General features: G+C 38.8%; 1 long non-coding RNA gene across 3 annotated transcripts; it reads right to left on the reverse strand.

Moving 5' to 3' along the window:
- LOC148921452 (uncharacterized) lies at positions 1–3,176 on the reverse strand. Of its 3 annotated transcripts, none has more exons than XR_016123245.1 (3): positions 2,104–3,176; positions 1,035–1,064; positions 1–505 (listed from the first exon to the last, which is right to left on the reverse strand). It is a non-coding gene; the product is annotated as an uncharacterized LOC148921452 (long non-coding RNA). The 3 variants fall into 3 exon arrangements; XR_016123246.1 differs by having other exon boundaries at positions 1–923; XR_016123247.1 differs by having other exon boundaries at positions 723–1,064.
- Between the last annotated feature and the right edge of the window lie 2,844 nt (positions 3,177–6,020).

The raw sequence follows: 6,020 nt of genomic DNA on the forward strand, positions 1-6,020 counted from the left end.
TACAAATTGTGTATCAATTTTTACTTTGTCTTGCATTGCAAATGCTCAAAAGAGCCTGCATATTTTACAATTGATTTCAAGAAAGATAAGGTTCTTTTTGAAAATTCTGCAAGCTAAGTATTCTTCAACTGGTCACACTATCTCTAGGAGGTTTTCCCTTAGGAATGACCGTCCAGTAGTTGCGACATCACAAATGCAAAAGAGAGATGAGAGGCCTGCCACCTTTTTGGCTTTGACCTGCAATCATCTCCTGATTCACTTTTATATGTGTTGTTGCATAGGGAACCTGTTGTGTCAAACTTTCCACATGGGCACTCTACCATCCTCGCCAAAACAAAACTGAGCATGGCACATCATTGTGCTCTGGTGTTTTTGTATGCCTTGCAAATTCTCCTTTGCATAGAGAAAACGAACCATCAACGTAACCAACAGAGGAGATAAAAGATCAAGAGTCCTGAAAATTCCAAGAAACGGATCTCCTTGTAGAAAGGTCCTACTGCTGAAGCTGCAAAATGCACACATCATGTGATTAACTTGCGTATCAGATGTAAATATCAAATAATTTGGCATGCAAAGCAAGGCAAAAAGTAAATGAAATCAGCAAAAGACAATGTCCATGGATGCATCTAACAAAACATTAGCTTATTTGTTTTGGTTGTCAAATGGCTGCAGCATTCCTAAGTTATTACATACATTTGGCTCTTTACAGATCAGGTCAGTACCATTACTGATTTCGGTTCATCATCATGTCACATTAGTCCCACCAGTTTTACCAAATCTCAGTTTGTATATTTGTTTATCCATCAATTGCGTTCTTAAGAAAACGCCCACAAAGAGGATGCGGAAATTTGAGAAGATCATCAATGTCTTCCCTTTCAGAGGCAACATCATCAGTAGGTTGAGGGCGGGGAACAACCCTAGCTCTGTATCCAAAAAAGTGGTGACCAGACGAGACTGTTGTATATGGAAACTAGAAGAAGATAACAAACTAATGTGAATTAAATTATAAAGGCGCCATCTATGCTTTTACTTACCTTTTGAACTTCCACCGGAGGGACTGGATTCTGCCAATTAAAAGAAAAAAGCAACAGAGTCAATGTCAAAAATAAGCAGGGAAGGAAGGAATGGGATGGGGTTGCGACGAAATCCACCAAATTAATAAGAACTAGGATAGGATTGGATGAGGAGGGAACTATAAATTGAATACAGGGTTAAGGCTTTTGGGAGACAATTAGTTCAGGATAAGAAAAAAAGGCCAAGGGTTTAGGGGTTAGTAAGGGTATAAATCGTTTTTATCAGGAACTTAAGAACAGAGATATACAGAGGATAATTAGATTGGAGAAATTACAATGCGTGCACAGGTAAACAATACAGATGAACCTCTATTTTCCCAGCCAAGCATGTTTTGTGATGGAAGTGCGAAAAATGTCTTATGAGCTTTTTTTCTCTTCTTGAATTAAACAACCACTATCAGGCAAAACAACGTTGCTTATTTTTGGATAGCGAAAACAACATATAAGGCAAAAGAAAAGCACAAAACAAGCCCAAAAGCTACTAATAAGATGAGTTAACCCTCCAATCAATGGGCCGCCATGCCTTTTCTTTTGTTGTCATTTAAAAACATAGGAAATTTGGGTAGTCGAGATTGCCTTGGAAAAATTACGAACAATTTAGCCAATCACGTTCTGCAACAGTTGATGCAAATGGGATAATGGTTGAACAAATATAAAAGCTTAAATGAATTAGATTTTTCACTTGAGGAGGTGTAATATTTCAATTTTTTTTTTCTGTTCTTTGGTGGGTTGGTTTTGTGTTCCTATGCAAGAGGAGGAGGAGACAAATCTTTAATTTTTTTTTTTTTTTTTGCTCTCAGCAAACAAGAGGGCATGATCAAATGTCAAAATCTATAACAGAAATGCAATATCCAAAGAATGAAAAGCAGTTCGACCAAGAAGAACCATCAATGGGTGAATATTAATTGCATAAAGATTTATCAAGTTTCAAGAAGAAGAACCATCAATGAAGAACCAAACCAATCAATCTATTGCTTAACCAAACCAGAAATAAATAGTCAGAATTTGAGATTGGGGCCTAAAAACTAACCTTGTTATTGGCAAGACCATAGAAACTCCACGATAGGATGGCTTCATCATTTCCTTCCACTCAAGACAGACACCAAGTCAGCAAATTTTGTATTTTTTTTCTTCTGCTCCATGTCGTCAATGCGAAGAGAGAAGAGACCAAGGCGGAGTTGGCAGAGGGAGGAATTGTCGTCGTCGTTGGTGTGGTGAGGTGAACATGTCGTTTGGGAGAGAGCCAAGAGAGAAGAGAATAAGGCAGGAAACAGGGAGAGGAATAGAATTAGATGAATTAAGAGTCTCATGATCACTTCTTCTATGGACTTGACTTGTGATTCACTGCTTCTGCTTCCCAATCTCAATCTCAAGCTCAAATTTGCAACTAAATTTTTTTTATTTCGGGTTTCAGACTTTCAATCAATTGCAGTATTCGAAAAATTGGCCTAGGAGGCAGCTAGGCGGGCGCTAGGGGGCTGTGCGGGCCTCCTAGGCGGGTTGGGTCTTTTTCCGGTGTCGAACCCGGAGGACGAAGCAGCCGAAACCAAAGTGTTGAAATTGGATTTTAAGACGGTTCATCTGCCATGGAAGCTGTAAACAATTCATTCACCCCTGACCTAAATAAACCTTCCACATTTGAGGGTCTTCATTTTAAACGATGGAGGCAAAAGATGTTGTTTTACTTTACAACGAAATAATTAGCTTCTGTCTGCACATGTGATAAACCATATGCCTCTGACAATCCCACTCCTGAACAAACTTGGGCCTTGCAGACATGGACTGAAAATGATTTCTTGTTCAAGAACTATATTTTGAATCGTTTATCTGATGATCTTCATGATTATTATTCTTCTTATGATACTGCTAAAGATTTGTGGGATGCGCTTCAGAAAAAATATGATACAGAAGAGGCTAGTGCAAAGAAATTTGCTGTCAGTCGCTATTTGAAGTTTCAAATGGTGGATGAAAAATCAGTAGAAGCACAATCTCATGAACTATAGAAAATTGCACATGAAATTATTATTGAAGGCATGAATTTAGATGAACAATTTCAGGTGGCTGTTATCATTGACAAGCTGCCTCCCAACTAAAGATTTCAAGAAGGCTTAATTATGTACATGCGGTGCTTTCCAACTTATCTCAGATTACCACCTGTGGTGGAAAACGTCTCAAAGTACCCAACGTGCAAAAACTGTCTCACGTTACCCTTTCCGCCGCTCAGTTTTTGAAGTTCCGCACGAATGTTACTGCTCATCTCCCCAAAATTCCGAACAGTAGCCCCTCCCCTTTGTTACTGTTCATCACTTATTTACCCTCCAAAACTCAGAAATTTCTCCTAACCAACACAACTAGCAGCAAGAACAACTCGAGAGGTTGAAAAATCATACCTGGATCGAAGAAAATGGTGCTCGGAATCGCCCGAACGAGCAATGGAGATTTTGGGTAAAAACCGGCCAATTTCTTGCTTTTTCGGTGATCCAGACGACGGTTGGCAGCGGCTGAGATGTGAGGGTGGTAGAGGACAACGTGCTGATTCTTTTGATATCCATGTCGCCGCTTGGGGTGGCCGGAGGAGGCGATGGCAGCCCAAAAACTGGTGCGATGAACGGTAACAAATGGGAGGAGCTGCTGTTCGGAATTTTGGGAGATGAACAGAACGTTAGAACGGAACTTCAAAAAATTGACGGAAAGGGTAACATGAGACAGTTTTTGCACGCTTGGGGTACTTTGAGACGTTTTCCACCAGTGGTAATCTGAGATAAGTTGGAAAGCACAGGGGCATGTACATAATTAAGCCTTTCAAGAATGCTCACGTCACAAGACCAAAGAATTTTCCTTGGAAAGCTTGATCACTCGTTTGCGTATTGAGGAGGAGGCTAGGAAACATGACATGAAAGAAGAAGTTTTGCTCATCTCCAACAACAAGAAAAATCACAACTCCAACAGGAATCAAACCCCTGCTGCTCTGAAGACAAATGACAAGAGTATGAAAAATCAAAACAGGAACCGCAACAACAACCACAATCGAAATGGTCAACACAACCAAAGTCGGAATCCTCAACACTATCAGAATCGGAACCTTCATCAGAATCAGAATAGGAGTCAACCCCCCTCACGTGATGATGATTCGGGACAGCTTTCTATGTTATAATCACAAGCAGGGCACCTTGCCCGAATCGCAGGAATAGGTCCCTCCCAGCTCCTCAAGTGAATATAACTGAAGAGCAACTTATTGCTATGATTTCAGAAATCAAGATGGTTGATGGATCTGAGGGCTGGTGGGTAAACACTGGCACTTCTCGCCATGTTTGCTATAATCATGCCTTTGCCAAGACCTATTCTGTGAATGATGATAGGAAAGTGTTGTTGGATGATTCTCACACAACAATTGTTGTTGGAACTGGAGAAATAGAATTAAAGTTTACTTCGGGAAAGACTGTCATCCTCAAAGATGTTCTGCACACTCCAGAAATAAGGAAGAATTTGGTCTCAAGCTATCTTCTCAACAAGGTTGGGTTTACTCAAACAATTGGAGCAGACTTGTATACACTTAGGGTCAATTTGACATTGCTGTGCTGTGAAAATAATCACTGTAAGATTTGTTGTGAGAGAAATCAGCTGCGAGAAAAAGCAGTTTGGAGTTTGGTAAACTTTTTGTTAAAAGTGTTGTTGGTACTAATTCTCACATAATTAGAAAATGCTTGTCGCATAATCATTAAACCCAGTGCTTCTTCGGAACTGATTCTTGCATAATCAGAAAATGAAAGCACCTCATTAGATGCTTTCCCTTATAGCTTTCTCTCACAACAATTTTTAATAATAAATTATTTTATCATAGTTTACCAAATGGGCTGAGCTTCCCAAAGTTTTTAAAAAATAACTTATCATCCCAAATAAGCAATGCCAAACTGACACTTACAAAAAATGGAGCAGCATCTTTTTGGTGGGGGGAGATTCTACTCATTGTTTGTTATGTGCTAAATAGAATTCCCAACTCTAAAACTAAAATTTCCCCTTACGAAATTTTGAAAAATACGAAACCTAATGTATTGTATTTTAGAACTTGGGGTTGTTTGGCTTACATGCGTATCTCTGATCCAAAAAGATCAAAATTGGCTAGTAGAGCATATGAATGTGTTTTTCTTGGGTATGATGTTAATAGTAAGGCCTATAGATTTTATGATTTAAAGAACCATGTTGTAATGGAATCTAATGATGCTGATTTTTTTGAAGATTAATATCCTTTTAAATTGAGAAATAGTGGGGGTTCAACATCTAGTAATCTTTCTCTATCCAGAAATAATGAACCTAGAGGTACAGAGCTTTCTGAACCTAATTTAGAACCAAGGAAGAGTAAGAGAGCACGAACTGCAAAGGACTTTGGATCTGATTTTCATATATATACCTTAGAGCAGGATCCCACAACTCTCCAAGAAGCTCTGTCTTCTTTGGATGCAGATTTTTGGCAGGAAACAATAAATGATGAAATGGACTCCTTGGAGTCCAATAAAACTTGGCACCTTGTAGATCTTCCACCTGGTTGTAAGTCAATTGGTTGTAAGTGGATTCTTAAAAAGAAATTAAATCTTGATGGTTCAATTGAAAACTATAAGGCTCGTCTTTTAGCCAAGCGTTATGGGCAAAGGGAAAATGTGGACTTCTTTGATACTTATTCACCTGTCACTAGGATAACTTCTATTCGTGTACTGTTTGCTTTAGCTGCTATTCATGATCTTGTTGTGCACCAAATGGATGTTAAAACAACGTTCTTGAATGGTGATTTAGAGGAAGAAATTTACATGGACCAACCTGTGGGTTTTATTGTTCCTAGAAAAGAAAATAAAGTTTGGAAATTAGACAAATCTCTTTATGGTTTGAAACAGGCACCTAAGCAATGGCATGCAAAATTTGATAGTTTAGTCATCTCAAATTGTTTTCAAATAA

This window comes from Prunus mume, linkage group LG1, assembly GCF_029339155.1.
Source record: "Prunus mume cultivar Tortuosa linkage group LG1, ASM2933915v1, whole genome shotgun sequence".
Lineage (NCBI taxonomy): Eukaryota > Viridiplantae > Streptophyta > Magnoliopsida > Rosales > Rosaceae > Prunus > Prunus mume.